The sequence below is a fragment of the Cherax quadricarinatus genome, chromosome 77 (assembly GCF_038502225.1).
Source record: "Cherax quadricarinatus isolate ZL_2023a chromosome 77, ASM3850222v1, whole genome shotgun sequence".
In the NCBI taxonomy this organism is placed as follows: Eukaryota; Metazoa; Arthropoda; class Malacostraca; order Decapoda; family Parastacidae; genus Cherax; species Cherax quadricarinatus.
In genome coordinates, this window is record NC_091368.1 from 492,419 (window position 1) to 504,918 (window position 12,500).

General features: G+C 40.7%; 1 non-coding gene across 1 annotated transcript; it reads left to right on the plus strand.

Annotated features, from left to right (window-relative positions):
- Positions 1–3,256: 3,256 nt before the first annotated feature.
- On the plus strand, positions 3,257–3,346 carry TRNAI-UAU (transfer RNA isoleucine (anticodon UAU)). The gene is given in 2 exon segments: positions 3,257–3,294; positions 3,311–3,346. It is a non-coding gene; the product is annotated as a tRNA-Ile (tRNA).
- The last annotated feature ends 9,154 nt before the right edge of the window (positions 3,347–12,500 follow it).

Sequence of the window (12,500 nt, forward strand, 5' to 3'; positions counted from 1 at the left end):
TAGTAGTTTTTTATATATTAATATAATGCAAAAGTTCAGACCAGCGCCTAAATTTAATATTAACATGTATTAAGCCTAATTAAACACTCCTGAGATAACTGTACTTATTTACTTCCCAAGAGGACATACTAGGGAGGGGAAATGGGGATGGAACAAGGATCCTCTCGTGGGATAACACAGCAATTATATAGCTTGAATTCATAAGGGAGGGAATACCTTGACGCTGTTGAAGGAGTCTTAATCAAAAGTATATGAGCAACCCTTCCTTATCTTGGGCTGAATTTTATCTTTTCTATATCTTTATTTTCTACAGGTACATGTACAAGGTATACAGGCCTAAATGACATTAATGACATACTACTATATAGAAAGTCTTGTGCGTCCCAGGATGCGACCCACACCAGTCGACTAACATCCAGGTATCCATTTTACTGATGGGTGAGCACTGGACAACGGCAATGTTTCACCACTGCCGGGAATCGAACCCGGATCCTCAGCGTGTGAAGCGAGAGCTTTGCCAACCAGGCTCTTTATGACCTCTAACCGGTTTACCGCTCTCTCCTGGTCTGGAGGAAGGACACGGAGGCGGTAACCTTTGAAATCATCTTCAGGTAACCTACATGAATGTAATATCAAATATTGGCGGTGAACCCAGAGCCTCGCGCTCACACTCAACCCAAGTTGCTGACTGCTTTTCCATGTTAGAAAGAAAATCATTATTAAATTAACAGAAAAGCTCTAAACTCACAGGGCCAAGCAGTGCTTGGAGAATGGGACGTAATTAGTTTTGATCCAAGGATGGAGAAAATAGCTTCACTTCCTTGGAGCAATTTCTGACATAACCCCAGTCATCTATGAAGAAGCCACTAATACCATACCCATGCACCTTGCCCAAGGCCCGAACTCATAAAACTCCATACTCATTAAGAATTGAAAGAAATCAAAACCGTCTCCGCCTTCTGTGGAGAAGGAGCCTTAACGCAAGAGTCGTCCAATGGCCATTAACAACCTCTGATTTAGTCCTACTCAACAAAAGTGTCAATAAAGCCACACACAAAAAAAACTATAGACCCATTTCATTGACGTTTCGCATCACCAAAATCTTTGAAAGAATTTTAAGAAGCAAAATTACAAACTACGAGGAATCACAACAATTTCATAAGGCAACATGGGTTTGGGAGAGGTCGCTCCTGCCTATTGCAATTGCTGGACAATCACGACATAGTCTTCTGTAAATAGTCCACCGGAAGACAATAATAATATAATAATTATAATATCTTTATTTCTACAAGTACATGCACAAGGTATACAGGCCTAACTGACGTCACTGACAGGCTCTGTTGGCCTGGTGGTTAAAACTCTCGCTTCACACGGCAACGGTCTGGGTTCGTTTCTCAGCCATGGTAGAAACATTGGGTGTGTTTCTTTACACCTGTTGTCAATGTTCACCCATCAGTAAAATGGGTACCTGGGTGTTAGTCGACTGGTGTGGGTCGCATCCTGGGACACTGACCTTATTTGCCCGAAATGCTCAGCATATTATTATTATAATCAAGGGGGGAAGCGCTAAACCTGGAGGATTATACAGCGCCTGGGGGGAGGATGTGGAAGGCATTCAGGCTTAATTCGGGGAACTGGAACACAGATCCAATTCCCTAAATCAAGAGCCCCTCACCAACATCAAGGAACCTTCCTTGAGGGGAATGCTCAGCATAACAAGGGGCTTTTTATGTATTGATGTCAGCTAGGCCTGTATACCATGTACTTGTAGTAAAGAAAAATATTATTACTACTACTATATAGAAAGTCGCTTGTTACGCAGAGCATTTCGGGCAAACTAGGTCAGTTTTAACCCAGGATGAGACCCACACCAGTCGACTAACACCCAGGTACCCATTTTATACTGATGGGTGAACATGGACAGCAGGTGACTAATGGAAACACGTCCCTAATGTATTCCAGCCATACCGGAGATTTGAACTTTGGACCTCAGTGTGTGAGCCGAGTGCGCTAGTGATCGAGCGTGTTTGATAGGAGTGAATGGAGACAAATGGTTTTTAATACTTGACGTGCTGTTGGAGTGTGAGCAAAGTAACATTTATGAAGGGGTTCAGGGAAACCGGCAGGCCGGACTTGAGTCCTGGAGATGGGAAGTACAGTGCCTGCACTCTGAAGGAGGGGTGTTAATGTTGCAGTTTAAAAACTGTAGTGTAAAGCACCCTTCTGGCAAGACAGTGATGGAGTGAATGATGGTGATAGTTTTTCTTTTTCGGGCCACCCTGCCTTGGTGGGAATCGGCCAATGTGATAAAAAAAAAAAAAAAACTTTGCAAAAGCCAGAGGGCCAATTACCACACACTACATCATTATGTACTGGAATGAGGGCGAAGGGGATCACGATTTCAGAGAAATGTCAAAAAATTAAGTGTAGAAATGGAAGACAGGAATAAATAAAGAAGATATAGATAATGTAATGAAAATATCTAACCATGACAGAAAGAATAGAATACTAGTTTGGCACTTGATAGCTTTAAAAATAGTGCCTCTTAAAAAAACTCATAACCACAAATAAGCTACAACGTATTTTTTGTGACAGTTCATATGTACATAAAAAACTCATTACGATTGTATGTAGATCATAAACTAATAAATAGTTATTACCACTAACTTACTGTGATATCAAAACATTTGGGTCCGGTCCCAGGACACAATATCACTAAATTTTTGACTACCGCCTACATGATGGGCATGGAGTGCCTAATAAAGTTGCTAAACTATAGAACCTTATGCTATAAACCTAAATTTAGCTTAACATATCTAATCTTATCTAGAAATATCAGCAAAGGTATTATAAAATCTTATAGAATATTTAATGAATGAAACTAGAGACAAAGAAAACGATTTATTTTATTGATAACATATTCTTAATGTCTTAATGTAGCAGTGATCTAGAATATTTTACTCTGAATTGTTAATACTGTTAAAGTTAGAGTAACTGACGGCATATATTTATATGCCTAACTGTAATTATCAGGTACCCCAATAAAAATAGGTCATATAATATTCCTTTATTGCTTTATCCTATGTTAAATACACAATTTATTTTCTATTTGCACATAAAATGAATGCCTTTAGCCATTGTAAAATAAAAATTGTGTTATGTATCCAAAGCCAAAATATAAATTTACATGACCGTAATTCACATATGTTCAGAAACTAGGCGCCTCAAAGAGGATAAATTCCCCAGTTGTACCTACGTCCCAGTGGCGCAATCGGTTAGCGCGCGGTACTTATATGACAGTGTCTGAGCCATGCCGAGGTTGTGAGTTCGAGCCTCACCTGGGACATCTCTTTTCCTTCTCTTTTTTTCTCAGTTAACAGTCACACTGAATAACTCACAATTTTCAGCATGATACATTTAACGAAGATTTGGCTAGCTATGATGTTCTTAAATTGTCGAGAAGTTTATGAACGAATGGTGTCGCTATTTTATCATTTTCTCACTTTTAAAGTTTATTTAGGTACAGGTACACGTAAGTACAATAGTCACTGTGGAAAATTGCATTTATCTGAATGTAACTAATTATGTACATAACAGTAAATGATATTAAAGATAATTATTATTTATCAACGTTACATAGACAAGTAGGAATTTGGGACACCTAGGTCGCAAAAAATGTCCCCCTTCGATACCTACCACTGTCATATCCACAAGTTGCTCTGGACCTATTAATAAAATGAAATATACATACACCAGAAATACTGGTAAATATATAAATTTGTGGACTGTATATTAAAAAAATATTATATATAAATTCACATATACATAACAGAAGGAAAATATATTTTAATATCACTCACCAATTTGATTGGATATTAAGTTGTATCATACTCAGAAAAACCTCACTAAATTTATGAAAACACTGGCCAGAATTATACACAAATCTAGAGAGCTTATCTGAGGTTCCTGGAGCTGTCTTGTCCAGTCGTCTGATATCTCAAGTTATGCAGGAATGCACATCCACCAATTTTGCCTCCTATTTGAGAGGTGTCAACACAATTTTAACCTCTAGAGCACGAAAAATTCTTCCCATTATATTAACGTTGTATCCAATTCAAAACCAAGATAGTGACTCCCGTCTGCGCAGACGCAGGCTTTCCGTTTCCTATGACATAAATATTATTAAATACAGTATGGCCATCTATTTACATATAAATACTGAATTTCTGGAAAATATATACAGTATTTTCCACAGTCACATATAGAGTAAATTACCTAGGATAACTCCCGCCAAAAAGTCAGAGTGACTTATTGAGATCCTTGTAATACCCTATTAAGTCTTTAAGAATAAAACAGTTAAGTAACTCGGCTGTGTAAAAATCAGTTACAATAAAGGAGAATCAGTATGAATAAAATAAACCACCACCACCACCTAGTCTAAGAAGGCAACGTGAATATATTTTTTAACATTATTAGCAAAAATATGGGAACAGTTTACACTTGGAAAATCCTAGAGGAATTAATACCAAACTTGCACACGAAAATCACTCCTTATGAAAGGAAAAAACTCGGCAGACGATGCAACATTCCCTCCCCCAATGAAAAGCAGGGGTGCCATTAGCACGATAAGAGACAACACAATAAGTATCAGGGGCCCAAGACTGTTCTGCTGCCTCCCAGCATACATAAAAGGAATTACCAATAGACCCCTGGCTGTCTTCAAGCAGGCACTGGACAAGCACCTAAAGTCAGTACCTGACCAGCCGAGCTGTCGCTCGTGCATCTGTTTGCGTGCGGCCTGGTGGCTAAAGCTCTCGCTTCACACACGGAGGGCCTGGGTTCGATTCCCGGCGGGATGGGAACGTTTCGACGTTTCCTTACACCTGTTGTCCTGTTCACCTAGCAGCAAATAGGTACCTGGGTGTTAGTCGACTGGTGTGGGTGGCATCCTGGGGGACAAGATTGAAGACCCCATTGGAAATAAGTTAGACAGTCCTCGATGACGCACTGACTTTCTTGGGTTATCCTGGGTGGCTAACACTCCGGGGTTCAAAATCCGAAGAAAATCTTATCTTAACAATAATAGCCTGGTTGATCAGGCCCTGATCCACCATGAGGCCTGGTCACAGACCGGGCGGGGGCGTTGACTCCCGGAACCCTCTCCAGGTATACTCCAGATATTTATAAAAAGGATATTAATTTTAAGTCATATGGCTGGTAGCAAGTAGTAGTAGTGCCACATGTGAAGGACGTAGGTTGTACCCTAACACAGGTACGAACCAGTGGGAACCAGTGGGAACCAGTGGTAACCAGTGGGAACCAGTGGGAGCCAGTGGGAGCCAGTGGGAACCAGGGTCTTATATCCTGGGTGTGCTAGGTGAGCGCTGCAAACCCACCAAAGATTTTAAATTCATCATAAATTTTAAGCTCACTCAATAATATAATCATGGATCATAATGAGAAACTAATTTTTCTATCTCGTTATGCAATACTGCGGCAGTTGTTCCGAGTAATACTTATACTACAGACCAATAGCACTAACATCCCATATCATAAAAATCTTTGAAAGGGTCCTAAGAAGCAAGATCACCACCCATCTAGAAACCCATCAGTTACACAAACCAGGGCAACATGGGTTTAGAACAGGTCGCTCCTGTCTGTCTCAACTACTGGATCACTACGACAAGGTCCTAAATGTAGAAGACAAAAAGAATGCAGATGTAATATATACAGACTTTGCAAAAGCCTTCGACAAGTGTGACCATGGCGTAATAGCGCACAAAATGCGCGCTAAAGGAATAACAGGAAAAGTTGGTCGATGGATCTAAATTTCCTCACTAACAGGAGAGTACGTCAACAGAGTAAAGTCCGAGTACGGTGAAAAGCCAGTACTAGCTCCCATCTTGGACATAGACCAGTGGTGACACCCGAATCTGTGACAGTGTCTTCCATTGCAGACACTGCAAGTCCAGGCGGACATCAACCAAATCTTTCAGTGGGCTGCAGTATGAAGGATGAGAAATTTCAATTACAGTATGGTAAACATGAGGAAATTAAATCTTCATCAGAGGGCCACAAAATAGAGCTTATATTATGTCCTCACCTTCAAGGACCATAACATTGTGTCTGCTAGGTGAGAGAACGCCAAGCCCATGATGACACTCTTCAGGTCACTTGTTCTATCTAGGCTGGAATATTGCTGCACTCTAACAGACCTTTCAAGGCAGGTGAAATTCACCTAGAAAATGTACAGAGAACTTTCAATAACGGAGATTCAATTAAGCTCACTGTATTCAACGCAGGAGGGAGAGATAATGATAATACATGGATCATAATGAGAAACTAACGAAAGCAAAAGACTTTTTGAAAAGCTATAGCTCGTGTCATGCAACTGCCTCCCAGCACACATAAGCCAACAGACCCCTGGCAGTCTTCAAGCTGGCACTCAAGCACCTAAAGAGTTCCTGAATGTGGCTCGTACTTATATCAGGCATCCACCAGAGTAGAAGGATGAAGACGGTAGCACAACGCACACACGTGTATGTGACCACCAGGAACACTGTGTATGTTTCCTTGCATCTGTTACTTCTCTTCACTTAACACTAGGTAGGTGACCGGGTGTTAGCCAACGGTTGGTATATTTGCAGTTAAAAACAATCAGCTTCGTTCGTTGCACTGCTATAGACCAAGGGAATATTCTTTCAACCCAAAACATATCAGTAGGTATCCCTCGAAAGGAAATACCATTAGTGGTTGTCGGATTTTTTTTTTTGGTTTTCTTTCTGCAAGATTACTTAGCAATAATTTAAGAACGCCTATCTGATCAGCTTGTGTTTGTTAAAACATACCGTACATACCCCTGACTGGACCATCAATACAAACTATAATAATATAATTATCACAGCCACACCCAAGATCCAGTGACGTCATGACATCACTCGTCTTCAGGAAACCCTCCGGAAGTGCTAGATGATAACCCTGTACCGGAGAGGTGACAAGTCCGCAAGTGTAAAGCACCCTTCTGGTAAGACAGTGATGGAGCGAATGATCATGAACGTTTTTCTTTTTCGGGCCACCCTGCCTTGGTGGGAATCGGCCGATGTAGTAATAAAAATAATTATATATATATATATATATATATATATATATATATATATATATATATATATATATATATATATATATACCACCTCTAGAACTATTCTAGGGACCCTCATCCTCAGAGAAAATATATATATATATATATATATATATATATATATATATATATATATATATATATATATATATATATATATATATATATATACCACCTCTAGAACTATTCTAGTTACCCTCATCCTCAGAGAAAATAATATATATATATATATATATATTTATATTTACATATATGCATATATAAATATACATATATATATATACTGTATATATATATGTGTGTGTGTGTGTGTGCGCGCAATAAGATCACAGTAAGCAGGTGATATCACAATATGCAGAACCACTGAAAAAATAATGAAATTCCAAGGTGTTTCGTGATTTCTCACATTATTACCTGGAGAGAGTTCCGGGGGTCAACGCCCCCGCGGCCCGGTCTGTGACCAGGCCTCCTGGTGGATCAGAGCCTGATCAACCAGGCTGTTACTGCTGGCTGCACGCAATCCAACGTACGAGCCACAGCCCGGCTGGTCAGGTACCGACTTTAGGTGCTTGTCCAGTGCCAGCTTGAAGACTGCCAGGGGTCTGTTGGTAATCCCCCTTATGTATGCTGGGAGGCAGTTGAACAGTCTCGGACCCCTGACACTTATTGTATTGTCTCTTAACGTGCTAGTGACACCCCTGCTTTTCATTGGGGGGATGTTGCATTAAGGAACTATAAAAATAAAAGATCAGCAGAAGGCAAAAAAGGGCGAGAGTACATCTGGCAGTCAACATACATCTGACCCTTAATGATGACGTAGGTCGATGGTCAAGGACTTATATTCCACTCATGGCTTAAGATTATAACTTGTTGAATATATTTTAAATTCTTCCCAAATTTTATTAATTATAAATTAATCTAATTTGCATAATTCTAAGGCAATATTCATAGTAATTTCAAAATTACCTTTCTATGAAACTTGATTCTATTGCATTTCTCTCAACCATGGACTTGCTTGATACAACTTTCTCGGCCTTTTAAAAATCAATTGGATGGTTAAAATTTCTCATGTGAATAAACAGAGCATGAGATTCTTGTCCACTTCTAATGCTATATTTATGTTGCTGTACTCTTAGTTCAAGACTTTTCCAAGTTTGAAGGTAATAAATTATATCACTTTTTTTTACTGGGAATTTTGTTAACAGGCATCGACGTTTTTTGGAGAATTTATAATCAGTTTTTTTTACTGTATCCAGATTTTTAAATATAACTTCGATTTTAAAATTCTTGAGTAGAGAAGGTACACCAAGAAAATTTTCATGGTAAGGGAGAACCAGCATATTTTTAGTTAAATAACGTTGGTTGTCCTTTTTTAATTGTAAAAGGTATTTCTAGCTATTTTAAAGGATTTATCAAATTTATCAAATTTTCAAGATTTCTACATCTATAACTCTGGGATGCAAATATACAAAGATCTCAAAAACACTGATGAAAATACAGAAAGCTTAACTATCAATGGTTCTTCTGCATAGTGATGATTAAAACCCGAACTTGCACAATACGCACAACTCCTATAAATATTGGAACTTTCTTATTTTTTTTTTTACAGATTGATTTTTATATTGACAGTGATGAATAAAAATTTTAATTTTGGGCCGAACCTAACTTATAAACCTCACCAAAACTATTTTTTAGCTAAATTATATATATATATATATATATATATATATATATATATATATATATATATATATATATATATATATATATATATATATATATATATTATATTATCACACTGGCCGATTCCCACCAAGGCAGGGTGGCCCGAAAAAGAAAAACTTTCACCATCATTCACTCCATCACTGTCTTGCCAGAAGGGTGCTTTACACTACAGTTTTTAAACTGCAACATTAACACCCCTCCTTCAGAGTGCAGGCACTGTACTTCCCATCTCCAGGATTCAAGTCCGGCCTGCCGGTTTCCCTGAATCCCTTCATAAATGTTACTTTGCTCACACTCCAACAGCACGTCAAGTATTAAAAACCATTTGTCTCCATTCATTCCTATCAAACACGCTCATGCATGCCTGCTGGAAGTCCAAGCCCCTCGCACACAAAACCTCCTTTACCCCCTCCCTCCAACCTTTCCTAGGCCGACCCCTACCCCGCCTTCCTTCCACTACAGACTGATACACTCTTGAAGTCATTCTGTTTCGCTCCATTCTCTCCACATGTCCGAACCACCTCAACAACCCTTCCTCAGCCCTCTGGACAACAGTTTTGGTAATCCCGCACCTCCTCCTAACTTCCAAACTACGAATTCTCTGCATTATATTCACACCACACATTGCCCTCAGACATGACATCTCCACTGCCTCCAGCCTTCTCCTCGCTGCAACATTCATCACCCACGCTTCACACCCATATAAGAGCGTTGGTAAAACTATACTCTCATACATTCCCCTCTTTGCCTCCAAGGACAAAGTTCTTTGTCTCCACAGACTCCTAAGTGCACCACTCACTCTTTTTCCCTCATCAATTCTATGATTCACCTCATCTTTCATAGACCCATCCGCTGACACGTCCACTCCCAAATATCTGAATACGTTCACCTCCTCCACACTCTCTCCCTCCAATCTGATATTCAATCTTTCATCACCTAATCTTTTTGTTATCCTCATAACCTTACTCTTTCCTGTATTCACCTTTAATTTTCTTCTTTTGCACACCCTACCAAATTCATCCACCAATCTCTGCAACTTCTCTTCAGAATCTCCCAAGAGCACAGTGTCATCAGCAAAGAGCAGCTGTGACAACTCCCACTTTGTGTGTGATTCTTTATCTTTTAACTCCACGCCTCTTGCCAAGACCCTCGCATTTACTTCTCTTACAACCCCATCTATAAATATATTAAACAACCACGGTGACATCACACATCCTTGTCTAAGGCCTACTTTTACTGGGAAAAAATTTCCCTCTTTCCTACATACTCTAACTTGAGCCTCACTATCCTCGTAAAAACTCTTCACTGCTTTCAGTAACCTACCTCCTACACCATACACTTGCAACATCTGCCACATTGCCCCCATATCCACCCTGTCATACGCCTTTTCCAAATCCATAAATGCCACAAAGACCTCTTTAGCCTTATCTAAATACTGTTCACTTATATGTTTCACTGTAAACACCTGGTCCACACACCCCCTACCTTTCCTAAAGCCTCCTTGTTCATCTGCTATCCTATTCTCCGCCTTACTCTTAATTCTTTCAATTATAACTCTACCATACACTTTACCAGGTACACTCAACAGACTTATCCCCCTATAATTTTTGCACTCTCTTTTATCCCCTTTGCCTTTATACAAAGGAACTATGCATGCTCTCTGCCAATCCCTAGGTACCTTACCCTCTTCCATACATTTATTAAATAATTGCACCAACCACTCCAAAACTATATCCCCACCTGCTTTTAACATTTCTATCTTTATCCCATCAATCCCGGCTGCCTTACCCCCTTTCATTTTACCTACTGCCTCACGAACTTCCCCCACACTCACAACTGGCTCTTCCTCACTCCTACAAGATGTTATTCCTCCTTGCCCTATACACGAAATCACAGCTTCCCTATCTTCATCAACATTTAACAATTCCTCAAAATATTCCCTCCATCTTCCCAATACCTCTAACTCTCCATTTAATAACTCTCCTCTCCTATTTTTAACTGACAAATCCATTTGTTCTCTAGGCTTTCTTAACTTGTTAATCTCACTCCAAAACTTTTTCTTATTTTCAACAAAATTTGTTGATAACATCTCACCCACTCTCTCATTTGCTCTCTTTTTACATTGCTTCACCACTCTCTTAACCTCTCTCTTTTTCTCCATATACTCTTCCCTCCTTGCATCACTTCTACTTTGTAAAAACTTCTCATATGCTAACTTTTTCTCCCTTACTACTCTCTTTACATCATCATTCCACCAATCGCTCCTCTTCCCTCCTGCACCCACTTTCCTGTAACCACAAACTTCTGCTGAACACTCTAACACTACATTTTTAATCCTACCCCATACCTCTTCGACCCCATTGCCTATGCTCTCATTAGCCCATCTATCCTCCAATAGCTGTTTATATCTTACCCTAACTGCCTCCTCTTTTAGTTTATAAACCTTCACATCTCTCTTCCCTGATGCTTCTATTCTCCTTGTATATATATATATATATATATATATATATATATATATATATATATATATATATATATATATTATTTGGACACATTCACACAGTAGTTGAGGGCATCTGCAAGTACTAGCAGTCGTGGAGGGTATCCCCAGTACTAGCAGTCGTAGGTAGTGTCTGCGTTACTAACAGTCGTGGAGTGTGTCTGCAGTACTAGAAGTCGTGGAGAGTGTCTGCATTACTAGAAGTCGTGGATGGTGTATGGTGTCTGCAGTACGGGCAGTCGTGGGTAGTATTTGTCGTACTAGCAGTCGTCGAGGGTGTCTACAGTACTAGCAGTCGTGGGTGGTGTCCGCAGTACTAGCAGCCGAGGAGGGTATCTGCAGTACTAGCAGTCATTGAGAGTGCAGTACCAGCAGTCGTGGAGGGTGTCTGCCGTACCAACAGTCGTGGAGGGTGTCTGCCGTACCAACAGTCGTGGGTGGTGTCTGCAGTACTTGCAGTCGTGGGTCGTGTCTACAGTACCAGCAGTCGTGGGTAGTGTCCGCAGTACGAGCAGTCGTGGGTGGTGTCTGTAGTACCAGCAGTCGTGGAGGGTGTCTGCAGTACTAGCAGTCGTGGGTGGTGTCTGCAGTACTAGCAGCCGTGGAGAGTATCTGAAGCACTAGCAGTCGTGGAGGGTATCTGCAATACTAGCAATCGTGGAGGGTGTCTGCAGTGCTTGCAGTCGTGAAGGGTGTCTGCAGTACTGGCAGTCGTGAAGGTTGTCTGCAGTACCAGCAGTCGTGGGTGGTGTCTGCAGTACCAGCAGTCGTGGGTGGTGTCTGCAGTACCAGCAGTCGTGGAGGGTGTCTGCAGTACCAGCAGTCGTGGAGGGTGTCTGCAGTACCAGCAGTCGTGGAGGGTGTCTGCAGTACCAGCAGTCGTGGAGGGTGTCTGCAGTACCAGCAGTTGTGGAGGGTGTCTGCAGTACCAGCAGTCGTGGAGGGTGTCTGCAGTACCAGCAGTCGTGGAGGGTGTCTGCAGTACCAGCAGTCGTGGAGGGTGTCTGCAGTACCAGCAGTCGTGGGTGGTGTCTGCAGTACCAGCAGTCGTGGGTGGTGTCTGCAGTACCAGCAGTCGTGGAGGGTGTCTGCAGTAATAGCAGTCGTGGAGGGTGTCTGCAGTAATAGCAGTCGTGG